This window comes from Coenobita brevimanus, chromosome 72 (assembly GCF_032717465.1).
Source record: "Coenobita brevimanus isolate Jiangsu-jjx chromosome 72, ASM3271746v2, whole genome shotgun sequence".
NCBI classification, from domain to species: Eukaryota; Metazoa; Arthropoda; class Malacostraca; order Decapoda; family Coenobitidae; genus Coenobita; species Coenobita brevimanus.
The window spans coordinates 32,255,534-32,274,988 of record NC_137025.1 but is presented as its reverse complement, the minus strand read 5'-3'; positions in this window follow the sequence as shown (position 1 = coordinate 32,274,988).

The window sequence follows — 19,455 nt, the reverse complement described above, 5'->3', positions numbered from 1 at the left end:
GTAAAAAAATAAAACACACACACACAAAAAAAAAGCGATGCGATGAGATGAGTTGGCTAGGGCACTGTCGTGGTGGAGCTGCCTCCCACAACTCCCATCTCTAGCGACGCATTGCATTCCATAAGCAACGAGGAGCTCCCAAGAAGTACTTTTAATTGATTGTTTAACCCTCTGATTCATACTCGTAATGAACAACATCCTGGTAGTTCTGCCCTTTTTGAAAACTGTACAGAACTATACTCTCTCTCTCTCTCTCTTTCTCTCTCTCTCTCTCTCTCTCTCTCTCTCTCTCTCTCTTATTAAGACGAAGATGCACTGGACATGTTGGTGATGACTGGCTGAATGCAACATGTTCGAATAACATTTACAAACCCAATTTTCCACCTCAGATATGTTATGTAATGCCAACGAGTAAAGAGCTTATGAAGCAATGTTGCATTCAGGCAATTATCACCAACCTGTCAAGTGCATATTCGCCTCGATTTAGAAAAAAAAAATGAGTATAGTCCTTAATTTGTGTAACCCCCATAGTTTTATCGCCAAAAGCCTCCTGAATCATCCTAATGGCTCCAGAGTGCATGTCACCAAGTTATTGACAAAATTTAACGCAATAACTTTGATTGATTCGCTCGGTCATTGCAGCACAAAACGAAAATCCAACAAGGAAGAACACATCATCAAACATTCTGTTCGACATCGACCTGGTTGGGTTGTAGCGCTGAACACATTTGAGAATGTGCAACTCTTTTCAAGGTCAGATTCCACTGAGCCTCATCTCCTTGCTCCTACCGGTGTATGAGGGAAAAATATGATCGGATATTCTTGATCAGATCTCGTATATTAAAATATGGGCATTTCATTATCTTGATCACAAGAAAACTTTATTGAAGGGTGAACTGTGTCAGGAGCAAAAAACGTTCAGTGCTGTACGAGTATTTTCCCTGCCATGGATTTGTTTAATACTGGTTCAGCTTTAATATAAACTGTTTGTATAGCAGGCAGTTCTAAATTTAGCACCACGATGTGATATTCACCGCAGGTTTATAGCAACGTTGCGTCAATATTCACTTAATGTAACTCTATCTGCATATGACAAAATAGAATTATCAACAAGAAATCAGTAGTTTTCTCGTGAACTACATACATGACCTCATGTGCTCACATTCCTCCAACATATGTATTGTAGCTCACCAGCAAATGAAGTGTATAATTACTCACAACCAGTAGCCCTTGGCCAAAAATAAGTGGATGTGGTAAGTGATTTGTGAGGGTGAGATGAGTGTGTGAGAGCATTAACAGGCATTGCATTAACCTGCACTAGCCACACTCCTTTTGGCACTGAGACTATGACTCAGGCATTCTTTTTCCTCCTCCTCCTCCTTCTCCTTCCAGCGCTCCCTTCTGGTTGTAGCATCAATAGAGACTCACACAATTGGGTTCACAGATATTTACTTCTATCTGATATTATCCATGACAGTATCACTAAAGATACCGGTATGTCTAGACTCGAGGAGTAGAGAGGTTGAAAAGGGTCGGAGGAGGGAGAACAAAAGAATGCAGGGGAAAGTAGTGGAAAAAAAAAAACATGGGGAAAAGGAAAGACTTGGGGGTTCAGGAAAGGAAGTATGAGGTAGACCTAGAATGAAAGAGATAAGGAAAGGCACTGAGGGAGAGGCAGGACAGAGGAGAGAAAAGCTTTAATGACTGTGAGAGGAACTGAGAGATGGAGCATAGGAAGTGAGAGACTGCGGGAAAAGGGGAGACTAGAGCGAGGGAGGAGGGGAGAGTACTGAATAGTTAAGAGAGAGTGTAAGGTACCATCCATTCATCCATATATCGTCAAATCCTAAGTTGCCCCATGAGAGGCATAGAAGTCCGGGGCTAGTCAAGTCAAGTTTGTACTGACATTTAAGATGAGAGTGACCAGCCTCATTCATCCCTGAGTGGCATTATGTGAGCAATAAACCCCAACCATCCCTTGGATATAATCCTGCACCGGCTCAATCCGACTGGAGCGCCTTAATTACTCACTAAACCACCAGGCGCCATGATATGGTTGTATCGTTACCGTCCAGCGTAGTAAATGGTTACCTGGTGTAGCGGAAACCATTTGGCTTGTCACTCAGTATAAAGCCAAATGGTTTCCTCTACACCAAGAAGCCATTTACTACACTGAGTGCTTAAGTCAAAAAACAAATTGATACCTCTTGTGAACAATGAATTCCCCATTTATCCATCAGTTAACTCCTTCATATTGAAGACATACAAGTTTACTTCATTGTTACTAATTCCAGACGATATTACTCAACGTATGAATAAGTTCTCTCACTGACAGTTTCATTGATGACTAGAAAGCGCTTAGAGAGCTCATACCTCTGCTAATGCCATTTAAAAAGGATCCGGATCCGTCGATATATGATCCGGATCCGAGATCGCATCTGTCCCCAACATTAATCAATTGTTTCATGGTCGTTGGTCCACCTTTCCACAAAATTTCATTGAAATTCCTTGAGAACTTTTGAAGATATTGTGCTAGATACTCCGTTATTGTGAGGATACTCCGGAACCGGATCCGGATCCGGCCCCAAATTAATAATTTCCTCCTTGGAGGATGGCCCACCCATCCACAAAATTTCATCAAAATCCGTTCATAACTTTTTGAGTAATCCTGATAACAGACAAACAAACAGAAGGACAAGCAAACTAACGCGGGGTAAACCATAACCTCCTTGGCCGAGGTATAAATGTCTCCCTTCAGTTAAAAAAAAACTCATCTGTTAATAGAAGATAAATAAAATATTAATAACACCGTCGGGCACAACGAATCCAGCCCAATGATCAGGTCCATGATGGAAATATGTTTATTACGTAATACATTTTCTTGGAAGGAACAGACTGTGACTAAGATATGTCCATAAGGACATTATATAGCTGAGGAAAAAAGAAAGAGTTTCACAACGAAAGTGGGGTGTTGTGGGATAACAGATTCATGAAGAAAAATTTGCAATGCAGGAAGAGGTCTTTGGGGGAAAAATAGAGGTGTGTGGGTGTTGACACCTAGGGGGTGCAGCTGGAGACAAGTGTATGTGTTAATATCATAATTTAATACCCTCAAGAACAAAATATATTGGTAAGACATATATACAGTTCATTTTCGTTTCTTCCTCCGGCCTATGTCATGTTATCGTCCTCATCCTAGCAGTCTGGTGGCAGAATGGTATTTTCGGGCGAACCTCGTTCCGAGACATATACAAAGGTTTATTGCATTTTCTGATACTTTGGGATGTAACCATCAAAATAAAAAAGTGCACCCAGCTGGCACACTTGAGCGTTTCAAAATGGAGGCCGAAATCCAATATGGCTGCCTGCATGAATGATGATGCTAATAAAACATGTTTAGCTATCTTTTTTTCAGTGTTTAATTTTCTTCATACAATAGTAATATTAACTTTTCCTATCAGAACATGCACTAAACAAAATGATCACCTGTAAACTACACATTGTAACATTTTATTTCAACGATTCTCAAGTTTTTATGATCATTTTCAGGTGCCGATAGAAGAAATTGTGAATGTTAATAAATTGCTATCATCATGCAGTTTGTTGGTGCTGAACGAGAAGGTGATTGGCCCCTCCATTTGCTTGTCATCAAAGAGATGCCTCCTTATTTCTTTGCTAGTGGTCATGCCAATTATGCAAGGCATGCCTTGTATTTCTTTCATTCTTTGAGCAAACTGCCTGGTGAAGTGCTTCAAGACTTCATGGACGGAAGTCATGTATTGCGACATCAACCAGGCATCTGGAATGGCATCTGGTCTGACCAGTACATTGAGACAACTTTAATGCTTTATGGCCATAGTCCAGGAGGAATTATCAGAATAACCCATCAACCAGCAGCATTGAAAAGGTGGGCTCTTGGACTATATATCTGAGCTCAATTGAAAAAAGATGTTGTATCCATTGTTGAGGGAAACGCACAATCCACAGTCATGACCCATAAGGAAGAAGGTCCTACAAGGAGACAGAGTGATGAAGTAGACAGAACAAAAATTCGGGAGAAGCTTCAAAGCTGCATAGATCCACTGAAAGAAGAGTGCCATCCACTTGGACTTATTAATGTGGTTACAGGTAGGAAATATGCAGAGCATATATTGACAGGGCTGTTGAATTGGGAGCAGCTATGATGAAAACATTTGAGGAAGGATGGCCACAGAGTTTTCACAAGCCACTCACAAGACCAGTTGTGCTCATGTCAACTTCAAGAAAAAAACATTAAAGTGGACAATATATCTGTGTATGATACCACATTGATCTATTCAAGAGTGCTTTTTCTTCAAACCTCTAGGAACATTAACATGAGAGATGTTCTCTTTTATGAGATGGCTGATTTACACCCTCAATATTTCAGAAAAAGACAGGTGATAAGAGACTTTCACCTTCTAAAGCCACCCTAAAAGCCAAAATCCAAGTGGAAGTATCTGATCGCAGAACGGTCCCAGCTGATGCTATAATACTTGATGGGTGTGCAATTCTCTGGGTTGTCAAATGACCAAGCAAAGGTGTCATAGAAGATTATATACTAAAGTTTGTGCAGTACATATGTCATTGTCTTTTAGCAGCAAACACACATCTGGTCTTTAACAGATATCACAGTGGAAGCATAAAAGAGGCAACACGAGCAAGCAGATGCCACTGACTGTCATTGGCAACTCCTCTGCCACCACAGAAGGTCTGCTTATCTGTTACACACAATAAATCTCAGGTGATTAATCTCACTTGTGAGTATCTGTGTGAGCACACTGATCTACTGCCACACAATGACAAACACCCTGTGATTACAGGTAAGGAACCAATACCAGTAGAGTTTTGTAATGGAATCAGAAGAAGCAGGCCTGACTTGCGCACTACACATGAGGAAGCTGTTATTGTGGTGCAGCAAGCTGTCCATTTGACACAGCATTAGAATTGTTGCTGATGACACACACATATTTGTCCTGCCATGCCACTTCTATAAGCATGAAAATCTTGCCTGGAATATGGTAATGGTTGGAACAAGCCCTTCACGATCAAGTGCAGATATCAAAGCAACAGTTGAGCAAAATCAACAGTCTGTTACCTGCCCATGTTCTTACAGGATGTGACAGTGTTTCATATTTATGGGGTATTGGTAAAGGAGCAATGTTAAAGGCAATAAAGAGTGGTAAGACACTAGATTAGGGGTGGCAACAAGAAGAGCTGACTGATGTTACTGCTGAAGCCACAAAATTCACTGCAGCACGTTATGGCTTTCCAACTGAAAACAACATGACATCTCTAAGATATTCATTGTGGCAATCAAAGATGGGCAATCTTCAGCTCACCACAGCACCAGAGCTAAAAGCTTTGCCACCAACAACGGAAGTATTTGAAGAACATTAGCCCACTTACAGGCAGCAATTTGGAGAAGCTCCCTTGATCCAAAGCCACAAGAAATGAACCCTCTTCATTATGGGTGGACCAAGGATCCTGATTCAAACATGTTGGTTCCAACTGGCTTTGCCACCTGATGTTTCTCCTGCACCACTTGATATCCTAAAACTAATCAAGTGTGGGTGTCAATCCCGTACCCCATGTTCAACTGCTCATTGCAGTTGTGCTGCAGCACGACTTTCTTGCTCATTGTTTTGTGCTTGCCATGAAACTGACTGCCACAATCCTCAAAGTAAATCAAGAGTGTCAGTTGAAGAAGAGAAAAGTATGGAGGAAAGTATGGACATGAATATGACTGACACTTAATATATTAATTGTAAATGTGTTTAGTTTATCAGTGTTTTTATATTTATAAGCAACATATATTTTTGCTATAAAGCATTCTGATCAGTTTTGAAGGGCGTAATTGGTCTAACATTCTGCTATATAAGGGATATGAACATTTTAATTGTGAAAAAGATTATTGTTTAAATATATTTGTTGGAATAGACATGTTAAATATTTAAAAAATGTTTATTGACAGAAAGACCTAATTCTCCATCCTTTCCTTATATAGTTTGTTAAGAAAATGAAATATTGTGGTAATACCTGTTGATAGTCTAACAGGGTACGGTAATCACATTTGGTGCCTTTTTTAAGCAATTATAATTAGTTGAGTAATTTTTCTTTTCACATTTTACACATATATATAATATACTCTGTTATACCTAGAATTTCTTGAAATAATTCTTCAATTAAATAATGACATATTAGTAAAACTAGTGACAACAGTAATCAAATATTGCATTTTTTTATTTTTTCGGGCAGCCATTTTGGGTTTCGGCCCATATAACAAAATGCTCAAGTGTGCCAACTAGGTGCACTTTTTTATTTTCAATAGTAGGGTCCAATGTATCAAAAAATGCAATAAAACTTTGTATATGTCTCGGAACGAGGTTCACACTATAGCTAGGACAAAGTAGGCTCGGTGATAGGTATTCTTTAAAGGTGACGTTACATTGTTTTGTCCATCATTGCTGGGGAAATTAGCATTTTGTCATAGGAAACCCCATTACACTTACTTACACATATCTTTATTGCTTTTGGTTTTTCCTGAAGATGATAATAACATTACTGTAATACTAGTTCGTCTTACTAAGAATGACTAACCATTGAACTTTAGTTGCTGTTGGTAGCTTCTGACAATATTTTATCTTTTGTCAGTTGTTATTTGTCTAAGTTTCTCTTGTTGACAGTAACTGCTGACAGCAACGACTCCTTTGATCTGTGCTAAATAAGGTCAACAAAGTTTATCTTATCAACTAATCTTACGAGCAATTACCAATTAGATTACCCAGCTGACTACAACCACCTACCAAATATTCCCTTGTTGGCAAGGAAGGAGGCATTAAGTGACTGGTCTGTCCATATATGCATACGTGGGTGCATGCATGCTAAGATCTGTGTGTGTAGCACTTTGTCGGCCTTGATATCTCCTGAACTCATGGATGGATTTCCTGCAAACTTTTGTCATTGCTGCAGTATGACAAGATGATGCACTGATTAGGTCAGCTAGGCCAAGGGTTCAAGGTCAAGGGTTCAAAGGTCATGGTCATATGAGATCGACTTTTTTAGCTTTGTAGGTGCGATACCTCATAAAGCCATTGACTGATTTCGACCAAACGTTTGTCAATGATCCAGTATGAATTACGAATTATTAAAAATTGCATGGCGCTACAACTGCTAGATCATATAGCGCCGAAAATACTTTAATACATACATATATATATACATATGCATACAAACACATACATGATTATAAACACACAGCAGTATCGCAGGACACAGTAATGATCATAAAAACAATAAAATCTGACAAAAAATTCATTGGACTATAGGAGGTGGAGGAGGGCCGCCTCCCTCAAGAAATTAAACAATTCAGACGAAAAGAAAAAGGCTCCCCCAAGCACGGAGGACAGACAGTAGGCACCATCCACCCCCCCTATGGCTATGGAGAAACCTCCGACATAGGTCTCCCAAACTATACTGACTTTACGCTACTAAGGCCTAGAAGCCATGCCTACTTTCTGTGCCTGAAAATAGCTGATTGGTCCATACAAAATGTTCGTGCAGCTGCCCATTTATTTGTATTGACCCTTAGGAGACGGCAGTGGATCAACCTATCCACATCCCAGAACCAAGCTATTTTTTGGAATTTGGATTTTCCACAAAATATATTTCTTCCACTACAAATAAATCACAAATGACAAAAAAAAACACATCAAAAGCGAGTACGAGTACTTACTCTCTCTTGCCGGCTTTCAAGGTCACACTCTCCCTATGCAGGCATCCCACCACCCTCCACCACGTTTCCTCACAGCTAGGCCACCCTCCCAGCCCTCCCCCACCCCCACCCCTGCTCCTTATCACCACCAGTCAGCATTAACCTGCGCACCAGACAGGCTGTGACAATACTTTGAGTCAATTTGGTGCAATCGGAAGTTCAAACATGCCCGCAAAAAATGAAAACGTCATATGACTTGAACTGTTGTCTCTCGACCACAAGTCATATGACATGAACCGGTGCCTAGGGATTAACCCGAGGCATCCTGACAATGTATGGATACGTTCCCACGTTTTGTCATGGTGACACCCGATGACGTATCCATACGTTTTGCAATTGTGAGGTCCATCATTTGCATATTTTTCAAATTTTGCATGTGATTCTTGGTATGTATACGCAGGCAAGGTGCAGCGAGAAGGAAAATAAGGTATGGTCCTTCTGTGTTGTCTGGGAGTGAGGGGTGAAAGGGAAAGTGGTGTGGCAGGAGTGAGTAGTGAAAGGGAAAGTGTGGTGAGAGGGAGGCAGTACGAGCACGTGATGTACATGGGCAGCAGGCAGGCGAGAAGGAGCCGCTCCCTAGCACATCTTTTGCCCCGCAGTATTCCCGCACTTCCTCCCCACAGCCCCATGATGTGGGGAAAGGAAGGAAAGGGAAGGGAAAGGGGAAAAGAAAAGGGAGAGGGAAGAGGAGCACGAGTGGGGAAGGGCGCTGCTCTCCACCTCCCCAACCACCCCCACCACCCTCTCCTCCCCACCCTGACAAGGAATATCACACCTTGTTACATTACTAATACTGTGTGTGCTTCTGATAATATGACACTCACTGTAAAAGTCAGGCCTATACACATGCGATAATATGACGCTCAATATAATATTATGGCCTGTAGTATGTGATAACAATTATATAAAGTGGAAACGGGTGTAATGTTAGAAGAAAAGTTTTATATTATATAAGTTGAAAAATAGAGTGTAAGTTGAAACAAGTCATAGCGAGTTTGCTCACTCTGTACACATGCGATAATATAACACAGTATAATAGTAAGGCCTGTAAGTATGTGAAAACATTTATATAAAGTGGAAACGGGTGTAATGTTAGTGGAAAAGTATTATATAAGTTGAAAAAAAAGAGTGTAAGTTGAAACAACAGTCATAGCGAGTTCACTCACTACATACAAAGACACAAATATCTTCCCAAAGTTTGACGAACATCTAGTGGAAAAATCGAACCATTTGCAACATGCAGTAGTAAAGACTGGCTTTCCATTGTATTAACCCCTTAACCGCGGGGCGTCACTTTCGTGACGCTTGGGGGCAAGGGATCATACCGCGGGGCGTCGCTTTTGTGATTCTGTGTTATTTTGAATTCACCCGGGCTTTCAAGTGGGGGCTTGTATCATCTATCAGTACTGCCAATGTCCAACACTAGTCAGCACTCCTAATCTCATCTGTACTCCCATCCATTGTTGACAATTTAGCCATTTCTCCCCGTTCTTGACTCCCCTCCCTACCCCCCCTCCATTACCCTATCCTCTCGCCTGCCCGGCCATGCTACGCTAAGTAAATCTTCCCTGGAATTTTTCACTGATTTCATCCATTGAAATAAGCCCTATGTCGTATTCTTATACCAAATAATATATACAAGAAAGAAATCAGGTAAGTGAGAGTGCCATACACCTGGAATTGGCTAATTATCACCTGACAACACCTCACGTGCACTCGTTCGCTAATTTTCGCTGTTTTTTCCCCTTGAAATATGCCGTATAATCTATTTTCGTAATAAATATACATGTAAGGAGAGAAGGGAGAAGCCTAAGTGATATTTACATTCACCTGGAACTACCTAATTTATAATGTATTGTCTAGATTTCCTGCCAATCATATCAGTGCTACACAAAGCTGTTTCAAGATTTAACATTGGTAGCTCTGATTATATATCTCTAAGTAGGCCTCTAATCTATTTTCGTAATAAATATACATGTAAGGAGGGAAGGGAGAAGCCTAAATGATATTTACATTCACCTGGAACTACCAAATTTATAATGTATTGTCTAGATTTCCTGCCAATCATATCAGTGCTAGACTTAGCTGTTTCAAGAAGTAATATTGGTAACTCTGAATAACCCCTAAAGCAGGCCTCTAGGCTAGCTGGCCTGGCCCCTGCGTTATCAGTGTACTCTCATCTTCCGAAGTGAGAGGACGTATGTTTCATCTTGCTGACTTCAAGGCCTTTTTTCACCCCCATGCAAATGGCTCTGTGACCTTTACCCCTTACTAAACCTCGTGTGGAAAGAGGTAAAGAGCTGACAATTGATAAAAGAGTGACTACGATCTTTCTATTGAGTAAAACAGTGCAAGTGGAATTGTAAATAATGTGTAAATAATATGTAAACAGCAAGTGAAAGTAATGAATGCAAATATACGTGAACAATGGAAAATAGTTTTATAAGTTATTTCAAGTGACAGTGCATAACACTGTAAATAAAATAGAAATGTAAATAACGTAAATAAAATAGAGAACGTAAATAGAAATGTAAATGAGTAGTATTATAAGAATACGAGTATATACCCTAGGAGTAATGAAAGTGAAAGTTTCACTCTAGCATGTCTGAATGCTATGAGTTATGAGAGTGAAGATGAAAGTGACATTCACTCTCAATGCCAGTATACAGGACGAGAAAGTGAATGCTACGTATTTTACTGAAAGAAATTGAATCCCTACAGTGACAATAAACTAATACTACTGAAGGAAACTTATGGATAAAGACTGTAGATATATATAAGTGTTATATAGTAATAGAAATATAAAGTGTGAGGGGTTTTATGAATAATAAATGACAGACTACCATGAGCGAACTAGTGCCAGTGCGACGATCAGACGCGCTCGTAATTTCCATTGCTTTCACAGTGTTTTCTTTTTTGAGTATGGATCCCAAACTACTTGAAAATTGTAGAATAGTGTTTATAGTGTTTGTATCTGGCTGTGGTAATCATATTACGGGTTGTCGGGAAGTGTAAAGTGGAGACTTCGTTACCCTACTTCAGAGGTCTCCACAAGTCCTACGGTAACCGACGAAGGTTCAACAATCATTCCAGGAGAAAGCTGAAGGTATGTGCCATAAGCATATGTAATTTTATTATTCTAGGACTAATAACTGATTTTTGGCAAATATTTTTTGAGAGTCTGTCGGAGCCCAAATAACCCCGCGGCACACGCAAGTCATTGGTAAACAAGCCCGCGGTGTAGGGGTTAATGGTCACTGCTCCTCTGAACTGTCTGCTTGCATTCCTCCACCTCTACGACGGGCGCGTAGCACCCGTCTGGCAGCAAACTCTCATCTCTTTTCTGTCCAACTCTCTAATGCAAGAGTTAACCGTTACTCCCAGTCTTTCATTTATGCAACAGGTCAGCTCTGGAACTGTCTCCCTCTGTCTGTATTTCCTGTTGCCTATGATCTCCAGTCTTTCAAACGCAGTGTGTCCAGGCATCTCAAAATGATCGGATCTTGAATTTGGCTCTCTATTGTATTTTGTTTTTCTCTTGGAGGGAACTGTTACTGCGGGCTCATGGCCTTTGGTTCCTTCTTCCTCGCATAAAAAAAAAAAAAACATAAATGAAGACATGCTAAGAAAGCTAATAACATTATTCATCAGACCAACCTTGGAATATGCATCAGTAGTCTGGAGTCCTCATCTCAAAAAACACATAGACAAGATTGAAAAAGTTCTAAGGGCAGCTACAAGATGGGTACCAAGCTTAAGGGATCTACGCTACGATGAAAGACTAAATAAACTGAATCTACCAACATTACAGGAGAGAACGAAAAGAGGTGACATGATTATGCTATATAAATGCATATCAGGGAAGAAGAAAATAGACATAAATGATTATTTAACATATGGGGAAGCATCAGCAAGAGGACACTGCAAAAAACTGCATAAGAAGAGAGGAGATAAAGACGTAAGGAAATTTAGTGTCCCAAATAGAGCAATTGATCAGTGGAATGCACTACCGAATGATAATTGTGTGCCAAAACAATTCACAAATTTAAGGATATATACGATAAATATGGTTTAAATCACGGGACAGTACGAGCTTGACTCACTCCTGTAAAGATACAATTAGGTAATTACAATTAGGTAAGAACACACACACACACACACACACACACAGTGTGGACAATGCATCACTTAACCTATCTATCTATCTATCTATTGTCAGACGCCTCAATCCCGTTTGGGGTGGCCACAAACAAATCGCCTCCACGTCGTCCTGTCCCCCACCATTTCACTGCCCTGCTCCCAACTCACACCCCCCTCTCTCATATACCTCTCCACCCCATCCCTCCATCTCATCCTCGGCCTCCCCCTCCCTCTTCCCCCCTCCACCTCACTCACATACACTCTCTTCGTCAGTCTTTCACCCTCCATCCTCTCCACATGGCCAAACCACCTCAGTGTGTTCCTCATAACACTTCCTATCACATCTTCATCCACACCACAACGCTCCTTTATATCCTCATTCGTCAGCCTGTCTCTCCATGTGACTCCACAGGCTCCTCTTAAATAACTCATTTCCATTGCTCTCACTCTTGACTTGTGTCCTTCCAACAACGTCCAAGCTTCACTTCCATATGTTAGAGTTGGTATCACAATACTGTCATGTAGTAACTTTTTCACTTCCATGCTCACTTCCCTGTTTCTTATCGCTGCTTTCAAAGAACCAGCAACCTTTCTTCCCTGCCGTACCCATTCAAGCACTTCACCCTCCAAACCTCCATCCTTACTCATCACTCTACCCAAGTACTTAAATGTACTCACATTTTCCAATTTCTCATCATCCAACCTCGCTGTACATTCACTGACTTCACCTCTCTCAAAGACCATCACTTTACTCTTCCCTACATTCACCAAACAGCATCTTTCGTGAACCACCACAAGACACATACGCCTCAGAAAGTTCTGTACCATACCCAGAGAGACACGAGCACACATATACTCATTTTTTTGTTTGTTTTCTATTTAGGCGAAGATGCACTTGACACGTTGGTGATGATTGGGTAAATGCAACGTGTCCGATTAACATTCTTGTATTTCAAAGAATTACCAGGTAGTATCAGATTACTTGGTAATTATTTGAAATACAACGATGTTCTTCGGACATGTCGCATTCAGTCAGTCATCACCAACCTGTCAAATGCATCTTCGCCTCCGTAAAAAAAAGCTGAGTATAGTCAGACTACGATGTGGTCACCATGGTTCAATGCTACGGTACCGACACAAAATACAACTCACAAATAAGTTACTCTGCCCACACTGCAAGGGAGGCCCCCCCCACACACACACACCACAACACATTTATGCAGCACATGCACAACACTGTTGGAACACAGTCTTTCAATATAACCTCAAACAAAGACTTACAGAATCGACCGGTAGAAGCTTCTGTTTTCCACTGGGATAGCAACGAGATGAATTTGGGGTTGCAACAACGACAACTACAACATCAAAACCGTCCACTTTTCAAGTCGAATTTACTTTCTCACCACCTTATCAAGATTCATTCTCTCTTCATGACCATACCAGCTATATATGTTATCAACAAGCTTCCTCACACCAACAATTTCTCAAATCATAATATTCATTTTTCAGCCTACCTCACGCACGCCACACACATTCCAAAACTGTCCCATTTCCAATGTCCTTACTCTGTAATTTTCGCCCTTATGCCAAACAAAGAGTTTCAAGTGATTACACACACTTAATCACACAACCAGACACAGACACACTCACACCCAGACACACCGACACCAGAACGGACACACACACACACACACACACACACACGCACACACACACATACCACACTCACACTCACACTCACACACACACACACACACACACACACACACACACACACTTCACACACTTTTTACAAAGTAATCGGATTGCAGGTACGAAAGTGGTAAATAAACAGGAGGGAATAAAAAGGAGGAAGGTAGTAGGACCATGTCATGACAAGTATATAAACAAGATGATTAAGTTGATGTACTCAACTGTGGATGGAATGGTATCTAAATTATTAGCGATGAATGATTATATCGAAGAAAATGAACCACATATAATATGCCTAACCGAAACAAAATTAACACCAAGGATATCCAATGACATCCTAAACTTAGAGGAATATAATATATGGAGAAGAGATAGGAACTTCCAAAATGGAGGAGGAATTATAATATTAACAAAGAAAAATCTAAAAGTCAAAGAAATAGAACTAGATATACCCTCACAAGTAGAACTGATTGCTGTAGAGATCAACACATATGAAGGGAAAGTAATTGTAGCCAATTTGTACATGCCACCCCGATCAAACACAAGGGAAACAGACGAATATGAGGACCTGACAGAGAGTACAATTCAGAGGTTAAGAGCATTACTACATAAAATGGAAGAGAAATCGGAAAGAATTATACTAACTGGAGATTTTAATACAAATATAAATTGGAATACTCTAGATATAATAAGCCAAGAAAGCTGTTGGGACCAAAAGCTCCTGGATCTCGTGCAGGAGTTTTTCCTAACGCAACATGTAAGGGAAAGCACCAGCAAAAGAGGACTCAATGTACCCTCAATGCTAGATATCATATTTACTAGGCAACAAAACGATATTGACAATTTAATATATCACCCTCCATTCGGCAAAAGCGACCATGCAGTACGAAACTGCAACTTCAGGATTGCATATGACACAGTTAACAGTAACGAAAGGTGCAAAAAGAGCCTAAACTATAAAAACGGAAAGTATCATGACCTAAAGAAGTACTTCTTAGAAATTGCTTGGGAAAAGGAGCTTAGAGGACAAGATTTAAATGCTATATATAAAAAATTCAGTGAACTTTATGAAACAGGAGCCCAGAAGTACATCCCACAGCACAAAGAAGTAGAAAAGAAAATAAAGAAATGGTTCAATACAGAATGTAAAAAATCTAAAGAAAAAAGAGATTTGTTGTGAAATAGTTACAGAAGACACAATAGTGAAAGGGCATATAACAATTATAAACAGGCAAGAAACGATTATACAAGAATCAGGAGGGAAGCCAAAACACAGTTTGAGGAGGATATAATTTAAAAAAGCAGTGATCAACCGAAGCTATTTTACAGCTACATTAGAAGCAAAATCAAAGTAAAAGATAAAATACAATCCATTACGGACGAGGGAATCAATTATACACAAGAGAAGGATATTTGTGAGGCACTAAATAAGAATTTCCAATAAATTTTTACAGAAGAAAAAAAATTTGAGAGGGATTATCTGGAACATGCATGCCCACACATACTACCAGATATACATATATCAGAAAAAGTAATACAAGAGGAGCTAAGCCAATTAGACAAAGGAAAAGCAAATGGTCCTGATGAAATTTCATGTTGGGTGCTACGTGAATGTGCAAAGGTGTTAAGTAAACCATTATCTTTAATTTTCAAGAAATCCTTGAGACAAGGTAAATTACCTGATATTTAGAAGAAAGCAAACATCGTTCCCTTATTCAAGAAAGGGAATAGACAAAATCCACTCAACTACCGACCAGTATCACTGACCAGTGTTGTAAGCAAGGTATTAGAAAAGCTTATAAAAAAAGCTTGGGTAAATCATCTAGAAGAACAGAATATGATAACAGAAAGACAGTTTGGTTTCAGAAAAGGAAAATCATGTGTTACTAATCTGCTGAGCTACTATGACAGAGTAACAGACTCATTACAGGATAGAGAAGGATGGGTGGACAGGATCTATTTAGATTTCAAGAAAGCATTTGACACAGTACCACACCAAAGACTTTTATGGAAACTGTACCATCAAGGAGAAATTCGAGGCAAACTGTATTGTTGGATGCAAGATTTTCTCATAAAAAGCGAAATGAGAACAGTACTAAGGGGAAATTACTCATCATGGAGAGAAGTGGCTAGTGGAGTACCACAGGGCTAAGTGCTGGCACCAATCATGTTTTTAGTGTATATAAATGATATAGACAGTAAAACTGGAAATGTAAGCTATCTAAATATGTTTGCAGATGATGCAAAAATACAAAGGAGAATTACTAACACAGACTCTTGTAAAGAGCTACAAGAAGAATTAAACTTCATGAATGGAGTAATACATGGCAAATGGAATTCAATGTGGACAAGTGTCATGTAATCAAGTTTGGTAAAAGTGGAAAAAGACCTGATTGGGATTAAAAGTTAGGAAATAAAACCCTACATAAATCAGAAAGAGAGAAGGACCTAGGTGTGATTATCAATAACAGACTATCTCTGGCTGCCCACATCAGTGAGAAGGTAAGGAATATGTATACACTGCTTACAAATATGAGAATAGCGTATCTCTGACTGGGGTAAAAATAATATGGTTGTTTTTAATGCATCTAAGACTCAGTTCTTACACCTATCATCCCGACAAAATCTTCCACAGATATACCCACTAATGTTTAATAATATTCAGCTTAATCCTGCATCATCCTTGAACATGCTTGGGGATTCATTTACTCGGGACTTATCTTGGAAAGATCATATTACATCTCTTGTAAAATCTGCTTCCAAGAGATTGGGTGTGCTAAGCTGACTCCGCTCTTTCTTTACCCCTGCACAATTGTTGACTCTATACAGGGGTTTTATCCACCCCTGTGTGGAGTACAACTCTCATGTGTGGGGAGGCTTCCCACATACAGCTCTTCTCAATAGGGTGGAGTCAAAGGCTTTTCATCTCATTAACTCTCCTCCTCTTACTGACTTCCTTCAACCTCTGTCTCTTCGCCGCACTGTTGCATCTTTATCTCTTTTCTATCGCTAATTTAACCCCTTAACCGCGGGGCGTCACTTTCGTGACGCTTGGGAGCAAGGGATCATACCGCGGGGCGTCGCTTTTGTGATTCTGTGTTATTTTGAATTCACCCGGGCTTTCAAGTGGGGGCTTGTATCATCTATCAGTACTGCCAATGTCCAACACTAGTCAGCACTCCTAATCTCATCTGTACTCCCATCCATTGTTGACAATTTAGCCATTTCTCCCCATTCTTGACTCCCCTCCCTACCCCCCCTCCATTACCCTATCCTCTCGCCTGCCCGGCCATGCTACGCTAAGTAAATCTTCCCTGGAATTTTTCACTGATTTCATCCATTGAAATAAGCCCTATGTCGTATTCTTATACCAAATAATATATACAAGAAAGAAATCAGGTAAGTGTGAGTGCCATACACCTGGAATTGGCTAATTATCACCTGACAACACCTCACGTGCACTCGTTCGCTAATTTTCGCTGTTTTTTCCCCTTGAAATATGCCGTATAATCTATTTTCGTAATAAATATACATGTAAGGAGAGAAGGGAGAAGCCTAAGTGATATTTACATTAACCTGGAACTACCTAATTTATAATGTATTGTCTAGATTTCCTGCCAATCATATCAGTGCTACACAAAGCTGTTTCAAGATTTAACATTGGTAGCTCTGATTATTTATCTCCTAAGTAGGCCTCTAATCTATTTTCGTAATAAATATACATGTAAGGAGGGAAGGGAGAAGCCTAAATGATATTTACATTCACCTGGAACTACCAAATTTATAATGTATTGTCTAGATTTCCTGCCAATCATATCAGTGCTAGACTTAGCTGTTTCAAGAAGTAATATTGGTAACTCTGAATAACCCCTAAAGCAGGCCTCTAGGCTAGCTGGCCTGGCCCCTGCGTTATCAGTGTACTCTCATCTTCCGAAGTGAGAGGACGTATGTTTCATCTTGCTGACTTCAAGGCCTTTTTTCACCCCCATGCAAATGGCTCTGTGACCTTTACCCCTTACTAAACCTCGTGTGGAAAGAGGTAAAGGGCTGACAATTGATAAAAGAGTGACTACGATCTTTCTATTGAGTAAAACAGTGCAAGTGGAATTGTAAATAATGTGTAAATAATGTGTAAACAGCAAGTGAAAGTAATGAATGTAAATATACGTGAACAATGGAAAATAGTTTTATAAGTTATTTCAAGTGACAGTGCATAACACTGTAAATAAAATAGAAATGTAAATAACGTAAATAAAATAGAGAACGTAAATAGAAATGTAAATGAGTAGTATTATAAGAATACGAGTATATACCCTAGGAGTAATGAAAGTGAAAGTTTCACTCTAGCATGTCTGAATGCTATGAGTTATGAGAGTGAAGATGAAAGTGACATTCACTCTCAATGCCAGTATACAGGACGAGAAAGTGAATGCTACGTATTTTACTGAAAGAAATTGAATCCCTACAGTGACAATAAACTAATACTACTGAAGGAAACTTATGGATAAAGACTGTAGATATATATAAGTGTTATATAGTAATAGAAATATAAAGTGTGAGGGGTTTTATGAATAATAAATGACAGACTACCATGAGCGAACTAGTGCCAGTGCGACGATCAGACGCACTCGTAATTTCCATTGCTTTCACAGTGTTTTTTTTTTTTGAGTATGGATCCCAAACTACTTGAAAATTGTAGAATAGTGTTTATAGTGTTTGTATCTGGCTGTGGTAATCATATTACGGGTTGTCGGGAAGTGTAAAGTGGAGACTTCGTTACCCTACTTCAGAGGTCTCCACAAGTCCTACGGTAACCGACGAAGGTTCAACAATCATTCCAGGAGAAAGCTGAAGGTATGTGCCATAAGCATATGTAATTTTATTATTCTAGGACTAATAACTGATTTTTGGCAAATATTTTTTGAGAGTCTGTCGGAGCCCAAGTAACCCCGCGGCACACGCAAGTCATTGGTAAACAAGCCCGCGGTGTAGGGGTTAAGCCAGATGTAAATTATCTTTGGACGGAAGTGGGAAGATAGTTTTGTCTTTCATTGTACATATGCGATAATATAATGCTCAATATAATAGTAAGGCCTGTAAATATGTGAACAAAATTATACAAAGTGGAAACGGGTGTAATGCCAGTGGAAAACATAAGTTGAAAAATTGAGTGTAAGTTGCAACAACAGCCACAGCGAGTTCACTCACTACGTACAAAGACACAAATTACTTCCCAAAGTTTGACGAACATATAGTGGAAAAATTGAACCATTTGCAACATGCAGTAGTAGAGATTGGGATTTCATTGTACTTCGCCAAGTGTAAAATAAATTATCTTTGGATGGAACTAGGAAGATTGTTTTGTCTTTCATTGTAGCCTACGTATGTGAAAATATTACGTTAAATATAATCATTAGGCCTGTAAATATGTGATTACAATGCTATAAAGTGGAAACGGGTGTATTGTTAGTGGAAAAGTATTATATAAGTTGAAAAAAGAATATGCAAGTTGAAACAACAGTCACAGCAAGTTCGCTCACTATGTAAATAAGCGCTATATTACGCTAAATATAATCATAAGGCCTGTAAATATGTGATAACAGTTCTATCAAATGGAAACCGGTACAATGTTTGTGGAAAAGTATTATTTTAGTAGAGAAATGAAATGTATGTTGACACAACAGTCATAGCGAATCATATGTGACTGATTTGGGCGATTTCGCAATGATCACTCAGTGGAACAATGCTTATTTCGCCTACATTTTTGTGTGAAAACCAATATACATGTATTCTTGTATTACATGTTATTTTGTTCCAAATTAATAAATACC